Below are 14,013 nucleotides of genomic sequence, written 5' to 3' on the forward strand. Positions count from 1 at the left end.
GTGTCAACGCCGCCTTTCTCTCCCAGATTGAACCTAAATGTATTGACAAAGCCGTGATAGATGATTCATGGATTATCACAATGCAAGATGAGTTAAATCAATTTGAGAGAAATGAGGTGTGAAAGCTTGTTCCTAGGTCAAATGACCATTTAGTTATTAGTACTAAATGGGTCTTTAGAAATAAGCAAGATGAATATGGTATTATGGTTAGAAATAAGGCTAGATTAGTGGTCAAAGATTTCAACCAAGAAAAATGTATCGATTACGAAGAAGCCTTCGCTCCTGTGGCTAGATTAGAAGCCATAAGGATGCTCCTTGCCTATGCTAGTAATAATAATTTTAAGTTGTTTCAAATGGATGTTAAAAGCGTCTTTCTTAATGGCTTTATTTCTGAAGAAGTTTATGTTGAACAACCTCCCGGATTTGAAAATAATAACCTCCCTAATCATGTATTTAAATTAACTAAAGCTCTCTATGGTTTAAAACAAGCCCCAAGGGCTTGGTATGATAGACTTAGTACTTTTCTTATTGAAAATAATTTCACAAAAGGTAAGGTCGATACTACATTGTTTATCAAAAATTTTGAAAATAATTTTCTCATTGTTCATATTTATGTTGATGATATTATCTTCGGTTCTACGAATGAATCTTTTTGTGAATCTTTTGCTGAAACCATGAGTCTCGAATTTGAAATGAGTTTGATGGGAGAATTAACCTTTTTCTTAGGCTTACAAATTAAGCAACTAAGCAATAATATTTTTATTAGTCAAAGTAAATATGCCTTAGATCTGCTAAAAAGATTTAATATGAATAGCTCAAAAGCTATTAACACTCCTATGAGCACCTCCACTGAGTTAGAAGTTGATGAAAGTGGAGAAAGCTTCGATCAAAAAACTTATAGGGTATAATAGGAAGTTTATTTTACCTCACTGTAACTAGACCAGATATCATGTTCAGTGTAGGACTTTGTGCTAGGTTTCAATTGAATCCTAAGATATCTCATTTTAATACGGTTAAAAAAATACTTAGATATCTTAAAGGTACCATAAATATAGGATTGTGGTATCCAAAATCTGAGAATTTTGAGTTAATTGCGTATGCTGATACGGATTTTGCTGGGTATAGATTAGATAGAAAAAGCACATCAGGATCATGTCAATTTTTGGGACATTCCCTTGTTTCCTGGTCATCTAAGAAACAAAACTCGGTTGCACTATCAACAACCGAAGCTGAGTATATTGTAGCTAGTGCATACTGTGCACAAGTTGTGTGGATGAAAAACACCTTAGAAGATTATAAAGTCCATCTTAAAAACATTCTCATTAAATGTGATAACACAAGTACAATATGTTTAACAAAGAATCTCATTCAACACTCAAGAACAAAATATATTGATATTAGACATCACTTCATACAAGATCATGTCACTAATCATGATGTAATTATAGAGTTCATCGATACTAAGCATCAACTAGTTGATATTTTTACAAAACCTCTAAGCGAAGAACAATTTGATTTCATTAGAAGAGAATTAGGAATGTTAATGTGTCCGAATGCATAAACTTGTTAAAATCATTTTTCAGACTTTATTGATTGAATGATCAAATCACTTAATTGCCATTACATGCCTAAAATTACATGTTAAAAATTATGTTTTTTTAATATAAAAATTTCCATAACAATGAGCATGTTTTGTCTTCATGATTGTATTTGAAAATCTATAGTATAGTCTTGTCCGAATACATGAAAGTGTTAATTTCATTTTCGGATTCTCTTAACTAGTGGTATCCTAACAATCGGATTTTCTCAATACATTATCCTTTTCCGAACTTAATAAGTATATGTTATATCGAGTTTGATTCTCATCATTAATTTTTGACATATGGAATTAACTAACAAAAACATCTCTCATACACTTATCATATGAAAAATATTTTTTTGAGAAATGGATTTGATAAAATGATTCCTACTTGTAAATTCCTTCTTGAAATATGGATGTTAGTGTTTTTACCTGCAAGGATTTGTTTCACATATATATCTTGATCCTTGTAAAAATGGAGTATGAGTTAATCTCTCATCGATTTTAACTTCATTCAAAGTAAACTCACAAATAGCTGGTATCACAAATAGCCTTCCTCCTTCATACAAAAAGATAATAACAAATGAAAATGAAGAAGTATTAAAAGCTATCTCCATATCATGTTTTCCTTGAGATGTTTGCATAATTGGTATCCTATCCCTCACTGTTGGAAAATGACATGAATATAGTTATGGCATGAATAAATACTGCACTTATGCTTAAAATTTGCTTATATGTTCTTTTTTTTGTTGATGACAAAGGGGGAGAGATATATGAATTGATGAGTATTAATGCTATGATTATGTCATGCTTGCATCATCGAAAATATATGAATGGATGTCAAGTCTTAACATCATTTTCAGTAAGATACATCATGATAGGAATCATGATGGGAGTAATTGATAAGGTTAAGAGTTCTTAACTTATCAATAAGTCTATTGAATTCAAAGGCCTTGAATTCAAAAATGACTTATCTCAAGTATGGCATATAGATAGGGGGAGTTAAGGTTAACTCCGTTACCAATTGATTGTCATCATCAAAAAGGGGGAGATTGTTGAATCTCGAATTTTGATGATGAAGTCAATTGTCATTTGTTATATAATCCATATGTTGAGATAAGTGTGCAGGATTAACTACGATAAAAGTAAGACATGCGGCAGGAGTTGCGCTGGAGTCAAGACTATGATCACGTTAGGAGTTCGAGAGTTCGATGGAAGTCCGGACAATCGTCGGAGGTTCTTTGGGAACAAATCCGAGAAGTTCAGGAGCTTGCCAAAAGAAGCTCATCAGAACTCGCCAAGTGGATCGTCGCAAGTCCAAGAGTTTGCCGGAAGTCCGTCGGAGCATCGCCGAAGGTTCGTCGGATGTTTGTCGGAAGTTCGCCGGAAGCTCACCGGAAGAAGCGATTGACGCACCGGAGCAAGCTGTAGTAAATGTCTTAAAAAATGTCGTAGTTAGCATGTAGATTAAGTTAGGAATGGGAGGTGATCCCGTTAACTTAATCTGGGGGCAATTGGGCCCTTGACAGACCCAAATTAGGCCGAATGGATCAACCCATTCGGACCAGAATTCCTGCTAGGCGGTGGCACCGCTAGGGTCGGCGGTGGCACCGCCCAGGAGAGGGTCTCACAGGAAAGCTGGGCAGTGCAATCGCCCTAGGCAGGCGGTGGCACCGCTTGGGCTCAATCTCCGAGCGAGACTGGGCGGTGCAACCGCCCCTGACAAGCGATGGAACCGCCTGAGCTCGGTCTCCAAGCTTTGCCAGGCGGTATATATAGGACATCTTTGAGCTCCAAATTCAATCTTATTTTGTGATTTTTAGAGCTCAAAAGTGTTGTAAAGGTTAGAAGTTCTCCTCCCTCTTTTTCCAAGTTTTGATCTTTCAAGAGAGGAGAGAAAAGTTTGTAAGGGTTCTCTCCTAAGCCCATCAAAAGGAGTGAAACTGTAAAAGTGTGGTTGGCCTTCGCCTATTGAAGGAAGTCCTCTAGTGGACGCCGGTGACCTCATTGGTGGAGGAAACCAAAAGTGGATGTAGGTCAAGATTGACCGAACCACTTTAAATCTTGGTTTGCATTTACTTTGAGCATCTTATCTTTATTGCAAACCTTCTCAATAGCTTACTACCTTCGACTCATTTACGAACGTGTTTCATAGTTAAGTATTTACCGAATCGGCATTAAGACGGAAATCGATTTTATCGTACGAACATCATATTTCAGTTTGCGCTTACATTCTGATTTCTATCTTAATTGCAAACTGCCTTCCTTACTTTACTTTAAATACATTTCCGTAAGCTTTCAAAGTTATTATCTGCTTCACTCTTGCATAACCCGAAGTCCTTTACTCTCGGCTATCTTGATGAGAAGCTCGTTGACACTAGTCTTACGAAGTTCCTTGGCCTCTGCCCTTCAGCCTTATCCCGGTACTTGGAGTTTGCCTCTGTATGCTCCACCTCCTCGGCCCCTTTCATGACCAATCACTCTCCCTCCATGAGAGTAAGGGATTGATGACTTCACAGAAGTCCCGCCTCTGCGGTACCATAGCGCTGCCATGCTCATGACCCTACTATATATCGCCTCGCATCTGCATCCCTTTTCTTCACAATCAATAGATATATCTCTGTGGCACTCCTCCGAGTCCACCTCCATTCTAACCGATGCTTGGTTTTAGGTGTTGGGAAATCATTGGGGGCGACATCATATGCGCAGCGGAAGAACAAGAAAACAAAAATCCCCGATTCCCAAAAAGATGTTCGTCGTCGTGCGAAGATTGGTGCGCAAAATTCCGCAAAACACAAAACTGTGTATAGAGATTGTGTTACCTAGGGAGATCGTATATCCCTGTTTTCTTGCAGATCCTTAGGACAGAGTGAAGGAGGTCAAGCGTCCTCCTCTCTAGCGGTGATCCACACAGCAGGGTTGCGACGACGCTCCTCAAAAATCCAGGCCTACTCTGAGGTGGAGAGGGAGAGGAGAATAGGAAAGGCAAGCAAAGACTCTAGCCTATGAGGCTGTGAATCCCTCCTATTTATAGAGATCCCGTGTCAAACCCTAATGGGTCCTTCCTTAGTGGGTATTGGATCTGCATCCAATAAGACAAGGGCTCCGTCGGATATCTCATATCCGAACCTCTACTCATCGCAATGCCTACCATATGTGTGTGACCCTCTAGGCCCAATATCGAGCTGGCCGTGAGTCATACCTGTCAGAACTCCTTCTAACTCAGTGAATTATTATCTCTGTAATAATTCACTCGACTCATCGACTACGGACGTACTAGGCCACTACGCCGTAGTCCCCAGACGATACAGGGGAATCCAATCCATTGGACCTATCTGTCCTCAGTTACCATGTACCTATAGTCCCTCATCCATCTAATATCCCAGAGACCGTATATCGAGCATGGTGCTGTCAGACCCATACGGTTTCTACTCGAGTCTCGCTCTAATCGGATTCTCCCGGAGAACTCTTTCTCTCTCAACCCGAATGACCCTGGCCAGGGATTTGTCTGAGCAAAAACACATAGGATATTCCTCTCATGACGCCGAGAGTGGATGATCCTCTATTGACACTCAATAGCCCTCGTAAGGTCGACTACCACTCCCAATGACCAGCTGTACTAGATCTGGGGACAGCCAAACCTATAAGTCTGGTATCAAAGAGTGGAGCACTCATACAGGACATCCTTGGTGTCTCAAGTCTAAGGACCAGATACACCACTAGGACTACGGAATCACTGTCTGACAATAAGGCATCATCAACCATCCAGCATTCCGTAAGCGGATCAATTAGTGAACTCATTCTCCAATGAGCACCTGTACTGTATCCCTAGTGTCCCTACACGAGCAGCTATGAGACCAGCTGCATCCATCATATGGACGGGTATACAGCACACCAGTCTATCCGGTTATCACGATGTCCCTCTCGAGTAACCTATGACCGGGATTATTTAGGATATGTGTTTAAAGGTGAATCGATCTCATTATCGTGATCTCATCACGATCCGATTCCCATTGCACAAATCCAAGGACATCACAATATATATATGCATTTATGCAATAGTTATAAAGTGATATACGCCAAAATATAATAAGCAAAAAGATTCTGTATCAAGTCACACGTGCCATCACTCACGTGATTGGCTTGCTGGGCACCTATGACTAGCAATCTCCCACTTGACCTAAAGCCAATCACCTATGTGTCTGATCCCCATCAGACTCCTGTGACGCTCATAGACAATCTGAGACAACGGCTTTGTCAATGGATCTACAATGTTATCTTCGGATGGAACTCTTTCCACTACTACATCTCCTCGGGTTACGATCTCTCTTATAAGCTGGAACCTCCTCAGAACACTTCTGATGAGACCCGGGTTCCCTTATTTGAGTAATCACCTCATAGTTGTCGCAATATAAGGAAGTCGACTTGTCGCTATCTGTATCGACTCCCAAACTCCCTCCTTTGCTGCATCTAATGCGGCAATGTACTCCGCCTCTGTGGTCGAGTCAGCAGTGGTATCTTGCTTGGAACTCTTCCAGCACACTGCTCCTCCATTCAAGGTGTACACATACCCTGAATTTGACTTGCTATCATCGACATCAGATTGAAAATTTGAGTCAGTGTAGCCTTCAACCTTAAGGCTATTAACTCCATATACTAGTAAAAGATCCTTAGTCTTTCTCAAGTACTTAAGGATACACTTTACTGTTTTCCAGTGCTCCAAGCCTGGATCCGCCTGATACCTGCTCGTGACACTTAGAGCATGCGCTATATCAGGCCTAGTACATAGCATGGCATACATGATAGACCCTATTGCTGAGGCATAAGGTATCATATCCATGTTCGCCCTTTCTTAGAATTTTCAATGCCAAACATTTTGACAATGGTTTCTATGTACGTGGACTGGGACAAGCCAAGCATCCTTTTGGATCTCTCTATATATTCTAATCCCCAAGATATAGGATGCTTCCCCTAAGTCCTTTATGGAGAAGTGTCTAGATAACCAAGTCTTTACTGTGGATTGCATTCCTACATCATTCCCAATGATGAGGATGCCATCCACATATAACACCAAAAAGGTGATAGCGCTCCCACTTACCTTCCTGTATACACAAGACTCATCTTCGTTCTTAACGAAGTCATAAGATCTGATTGCCTCATCAAATCTTATGTTCCAACTTCGGGAAGCTTGCTTTAGTCCATAAATGGATCTAAGCAACCTACACACCTTATCTGGGCAGTTCTTGGACACGAATCCCTCAGGTTGCATCATATACACCTCCTCCTCGAGGTTCCCGTTGAGGAATGCGGTTTTCACATCCATCTGTCAGATCTTATAATCATAGTGTGCTGCAATAGCCAATAGAATTCTAATGGATTTTAGCATTGCTACGGGTGAGAAAGTTTCGTCGTAGTCAACACCTTGCCTTTGACGATACCCCTTAGCCACTAGCCTTGCTTTATAGGTCTCTACCTTTCCATTTACTCCGATCTTTTTCTTAAAGATCCATTTGCAACCGATGGGTACAATACCTTCGGGTGCATCAACTAGGTTCCAAACCTTATTTGAGTACATAGAATCCATCTTAGAATTCATGGCTTCTTGCCACTTCCCGGAGTCTATACTCATAATAGCCTCCTCGTAGGTCTGAGGATCAATATCCTCTACATCCTCTCCTCTAATATGTCCCACATATCTCTCAAGAGGATGAGATACTCTATCAGACCTGCGTAAAGTTGAAACTTGTGTATTAGGTACCTGAACAGACTCGGGCTGTAGAGTGGTGCTTGAGCTTGGTTCTCTAACTTCGCTCAACTCTATCATTCTCCCACTGTCTCCGCCAAGAATGTGTTCCTTCTCAAGGAACACTGCTCTCTTAGCTACAAAGACCTTTTTGTCCTCGGGATGATAGAAGTAATACCCACAAGTTTCCTTGGGGTATCCCACAAATATGCATCGCTCTGTCCTTGATTCTAACTTATCGGGGTTGTGTCTTTTAACATGGGCAGGGCAGCCCCAAATCTTAACAACCTTAAGATCAGGCTTCTTCCCTTTCCATATCTCATATGGTGTAGATACTACCGACTTAGTTGGAACTCTGTTCAGAAGGTAAGCTGCGGTTTCTAAGGCATATCCCCAGAATGAGATGGGTAGGTCAGCGAAACTCATCATGGACCGTACCATATCTAATAATGTACGATTTCTCCTTTCAGAGACACCATTGAGCTGAGGTGTATAAGGAGGTGTCCATTGGGATAATATCCCATGGTCCTTGAGGAACTGAGTAAACTCTGTACTTAAGTACTCACCTCCTCGATCTGATCGAAGAGTTTTGATACTCTTTCCAGTCTGGTTCTCCACCTCATTCTTATACTCTCTGAATTTCTCAAAGGCCTCAGACTTGTACTTCATTAAGTACACATATCCATACCTTGAGAAATCATCAGTAAATGTAATGAAGTAGGAGTAACCTCCAATGGCATGAGTTGACATGGGTCCACATACATCACTATGTATGAGTTCCAACAACTCAATGGCTCTCTCTCCAGTTCTACTAAATGGAGATTTGGTCAGTTTTCCACGAATGCAAGGCTCACAAGTTGCATATGACACAGTCGAATGGATCTAGATATCCATCATTTAGCAACTTTTGAATCCTTCTTTCATGGATGTGACCTAGCCTACAATGCCACAGGTATGTACTGTTCAACTCATCTCGTTTCCTTTTGGACACATTTACATTCATGATATGTGGAGTGGTGTCTAACATAAATAAACCATTATGCAATGTTCCTTTCGTGATGATCTTATCATCTAATAATATCGAACAACCATTGTTCTCAAAAACAAATTTATATCCACTAACTGTTAAACATGAAATGGAGATAATGTTTTTGATAATAGAAGGAACAAAATAACATGCATCTAATGCAATAAAAGCTCCACTAGGCAGATGTAGGGCGACCTCGCCAACAGCTAATACAGCAACTTTTGCTCCATTACCCATCTTGAGGTCCATCTCGCCTCTCTCTAGTCTCCTGGGCCTTGCCAGAACCTGCAACGAATTGCATATATGATAAGCAATACCGGTATCCAATACCCATGTGTTATCATAAGAGTCTGACAAATGGAGACTGATCATGAATGTACCTGAAGCTTCATCAAGCTTTTGTTTCGCCCTTTCTGCAAGGTACTCTTTGCAGTTTCTCTTCCAGTGCCCATCTTTACCACAGTGGAAGCACTGGCCTTTGTCCTTTGTTGGGTCTTTCTTAGCAACCTTTGCTTTACCTTGTTTGCTCTTGCCCTTTCCCTTCTTAAGGGACCTTTCTGCTTTCCTTTTCTTTCTGGTCTCATCAGTGTAGAGAACTGGCTTCTCTTTCTTAATAGTACTCTCTGCCTCCCTCAACATATTGAGGAGCTCTGGGAGAGTCACCTCAAGCTTGTTCATATTAAAATTCATTATGAACTGTGAAAAGGAATCTGGTAGGGACTGAAGCACAATGTCCACACACAAGTTATCCTCTAGGACCATTCCTAGACCTGTGAGTTTCTCTATCCACTCAATCATCTTTAGGACATGGTTCTGAACCGGTGTCCCCTCAGTCATCCTAGCGCGGAAAAGGCTCTTGGATATCTCATATCGTTGAGTCCTTCCCTGTTCCTCAAACAATTTACGGACATGTAGGAGAATGGATCTGGCATCCATCTTTTCATGTTGTCTCTGTAACTCTGGAGTCATAGAGCCCAACATATAGCACTGAGCAAGAGTGGAGTCATCAATATACTTCACGTAGCGAGCGATCTCATCCTCGCTTGCCCCTTCTTCGGGCGTAGGCATCACTGTATCAAGGACATACACGATTTTCTCCGCTGTGAGAACAATTCTCAAGTTACGGAGCCAATCCGTATAATTTGGACCAGTGAGGCGGTTGACATCAACTATGCCACGTAAGGGATTTGAAAGCGACATTTTCTGAAAATAAAGATGTAGCAGAAATAAATAACATGCAGATTTTGCAAGAAATAAACTATCAAGATATGGACTTCTATCTTAATATGCTCCCACTATTTTACTATCGAGTCACGCGACACCCTCAGCACGTAAAACGGAAGTCTCCGGCAGACTTCTAGTGGGGATCAGGATCCAATCAGCGTCTTAGTGTAACCTCGAGGGACTCGACCAATCACACTAAGCCTAAAAGGTAGGCAACTCTTGCCGATCACAACTCCTTGTGATTCCCGTCCTGTTCGGCCTCCGAATCACCATGGCCTCGAGGGACTCGACCAACCATGATGCTCGGTTAAGTCAACACCTTCGTTACAAGATGAGTCTGATTTGATGATATACCCTCGAGGGACTCGACCAAGCATACCATGCCCTCAGGTCACCGGTGACATCTCTATGTCGTAAGCAAGATAGCGAATCGCGATATAGGTGAGTCTCGAGGGACTCGACCAACTCAACCTACACCGGGAATCGGTTCCTACTCATAACGATGGAAGGCCACGTGGGTCAATCTAATTGCCTCACGTTTACCGACTTAATATTATCGAGAGATGTTTCTATAATTTGGTCTCCTAATATGACATGTCACACATATACATATTTAATATATATCTACATCGCATTCAAATATATATACATATCTAGTATGTGTATAAGCAATCACATCAGATGATCATGGACCACAACCTAATATGATTAGGCCCGAGCCAGTAGGCCTAATCACTCACATCAAGATCTATGTGTGTAACGGTGCATCTCCATGCCCTGTGATCGTCCATCTCGTCCTCGTCGGTTTCGTCGACATCTTGATGCATCTCCATGCAACACGATCGTCCGTCTCGTGGGTCCCGCTATCGCATCCATGCTCCCGCTGCGCCTCCTCATGTGATTACAACTTAATCATAGGCACGCAGGCCCGACAATAAACGAGAAATATAATGGAGGTTCGCAGACCTCAATAATAATAATCACAAGTACACACATCACACGGTCCAAGATCATCCGTCCACACATCATACATCACATGTATAAATAATCATCATCATGTAGGACTACTAGATAATAATAAAAATAATAATCAACTAAATCTTTTAATTAATTAATATTTTCTGAAATCAGGGATATATAGGGAATTTCTCAATTCCTAAGGGTATTTTGGTAATTTTGACAAAAGACAGAAACTGGAATTTCTCAAATTCACAGGGGCAAAACTGTTTTTTTGCCCAAAACCCTAATTCCCTCTTTCTGCTGTCGCTGTCGCCGCCGCCACCCTGCTGGCGGCGGCCTGTGCGGCGGGGCTGCCGCTGCAGGTGGGCTCCCCCTTCGGGCGTCGCTGCCTCCGCAGGCGGTGCTGTCCCGTCGGGCGGCCGCCCCTATGGGGGGGGTATCGCCCGCGGGAGCAGCGGCGGCAGGCGTCGCGCGTCGCTGCCCTGCGGCGGCAGGCGCCGCTTCCTTTCGGCAGCAGGCGCCGCTGCCCTGCGGCGCCTCTGCCCGTGGGTTGCCAGCCCCGCCAGCAGCAAGCCTGCTGCAAGCAGACCGCCGGCCGGCTGCTGCAGGCACAGCGCTTGCGCATGCGCCGGCGCTGTGCTGCCTGGCTGCGGCTGCGGCTGCCGCTGCAGGTGGCTGCAGGCATGCAGATCGAGGGCAGCAACTGTTGCTGCCCTTCCTCGCTTTTGCGTCAACGATTTTGACGTCAAAATTCTTCCTAAACACAATACACGTAGTTCAAAACCAATCATTCGCACGAACAACCTGGCTCTGATACTACTGTTGGGAAATCATTGGGGGCGACATCATATGCGCAGCGGAAGAACAAGAAAACAAAAATCCCCGATTCCCAAAAAGATGTTCGTCGTCGTGCGAAGATTGGTGCGCAAAAATCCGCAAAACACAAAACTGCGTATAGAGATTGTGTTACCTAGGGAGATCGTATATCCCTGTTTTCTTGCAGATCCTTAGGAGAGGGTGAAGGAGGTCAAGCGTCCTCCTCTCTAGCGGTGATCCACACAGCAGGGTTGCGACGACGCTCCTCAAAAATCCAGGCCTACTCTGAGGTGGAGAGGGAGAGGAGAATAGGAAAGGCAAGCAAAGACTCTAGCCTATGAGGCTGTGAATCCCTCCTATTTATAGAGATCCCGTGTCAAACCCTAATGGGTCCTTCCTTAGTGGGTATTGGATCTGCATCCAATAAGACAACGGCTCCGTTGGATATCTCATATTCGAACCTCTACTCATCGCAATGCCTACCATATGTGTGTGACCCTCTAGGCCCAATATCGAGCTGGCCGTGAGTCATACCTGTCAGAACTCCTTCTAACTCAGTGAATTATTATCTCTGTAATAATTCACTCGACTCATCGACTACGGACGTACTAGGCCACTACGCCGTAGTCCCCAGACAATACAGGGGAATCCAATCCATTGGACCTGTCTGTCCTCAGTTACCATGTACCTATAGTCCCTCATCCATCTAATATCCCAGAGATCGTATATCGAGCATGGTGCTATCAGACCCATACGGTTTCTACTCGAGTCTCGCTCTAATCGGATTCTCCCGGAGAACTCTTTCTCTCTCAACCCGAATGACCCTGGCCAGGGATTTGTCTGAGCAAAAACACATAGGATATTCCTCTCATGACGCCGAGAGTGGATGATCCTCTATTGACACTCAATAGCCCTCGTAAGGTCGACTACCACTCCCAATGACCAGCTGTACTAGATCTGGGGACAGCCAAACCTATAAGTCTGGTATCAAAGAGTGGAGCACTCATACAGGACATCCTTGGTGTCTCAAGTCTAAGGACCAGATACACCACTAGGACTACGGAATCACTGTCTGACAATAAGGCATCATCAACCATCCAGCATTCCGTAAGCGGATCAATCAGTGAACTCATTCTCCAATGAGCACCTGTACTGTATCCCTAGTGTCCCTACACGAGCAGGTATGAGACCAGCTGCATCCATCATATGGACGGGTATACAGCACACCAGTCTATCCGGTTATCACGATGTCCCTCTCGAGTAACCTATGACCGGGATTATTTAGGATATGTGTTTAAAGGTGAATCGATCTCATTATCGTGATCTCATCACGATCCGATTCCCATTGCACAAATCCAAGGACATCACAATATATATATGCATTTATGCAATAGTTATAAAGTGATATACGCCAAAATATAATAAGCAAAAAGATTTTGTATCAAGTCACACGTGCCATCACTCACGTGATTGGCTTGCTGGGCACCTATGACTAGCATTAGGTAGCTAAGTCCCTCTGGACTCATCGTCGCTTCCTCGCCCCTTTCGACCCCTTGCTTCAACACATCTGTGTTCTCTAAGCAGTTCCCCTTGGTCGATGGAAAGACAGACTGCAACTCCCATGTATGGCATCTACCATCATGTTGTAAGGTTTGCACCGATTTTGTTATCCTTAGCTTCCTTGGTAGCAACGTTTGCTTTCTCGACCTTGTCCTCTGACTTACCGGGCTCCCTTAAGCGAATATGGGCTCTAGAGCAGTCCAACTCTCCAGCTGCTCCGATCAGACCTCTGCATGAGCAGTCCAACTCTCCCTTAAGGATGAGATCATACAAGGTGGAATGGATTGCTCAGCGACCGAAAGAGTTGTGCAAAGCTCATAGAGGTGAGGGGAATTGCTAACTCGAAGAATTCGATACTTATGCAATGGCTTATATAAGGACGATAAAATGTTCGTGGCCATCCCAAGGCGACTGAAACTCGCGCCATGGAGCATTGAAACTTTCTCTTTGGCATGAGAAGGATACATCCGTGGGAGGCTAAAGTGTGTAGTGAGTTCAGTATATTGCTAGGCCTTGAGTGGTGCAGCGATGATTGTATTGACGTGGAGTCACAGTCTAGCAAGTGTGTTTATGGGAGGCAGAACAATGCATAGTTTATTCCGCAAGGCGGAGTAGTCCAAGGGGATTATGGTCTCGAAAACTTTCAGAGAGATGGAAGCGAAGAGAGAAGTTGCTCCAACGAGATAGATATTTAGGATGGATAAGTCCCAACTCTCCAGAAGGAGAACCATGTGTAACGGACCACACATGTTGAAGAGAAGTACTTCAAAAACAACAACTTCATGAAGCTCGATAGACCGAGTGAGCGGCGAGGAGTCGTCGCATGATCTCGCTTAAGATAATGCATTGGGGAATGCGTTGTGAGATCAAGTGGGGGACTTGATCATGCAGAGGTATGATTGAAGTAGCTAGAGAGTTGGACTGCTCCAGAGCCCATATTCGCTTAAAGGAGCTCGACAAGTCAGAGGATAAGGTCGAGTAAATGAATGTTGCTACTAAGGAAGCTAAGGAGAACAAAATCGGTGCGAACCCTATAACTTGATAGCAGAGGTCATGTATAAAAGTTACAATCTATCTTTTCATCAACCAATGAGGACTGCTGGG

Source organism: Musa acuminata, chromosome BXJ1-6 (assembly GCF_036884655.1).
Source record: "Musa acuminata AAA Group cultivar baxijiao chromosome BXJ1-6, Cavendish_Baxijiao_AAA, whole genome shotgun sequence".
Classification (NCBI taxonomy): Eukaryota; Viridiplantae; Streptophyta; class Magnoliopsida; order Zingiberales; family Musaceae; genus Musa; species Musa acuminata.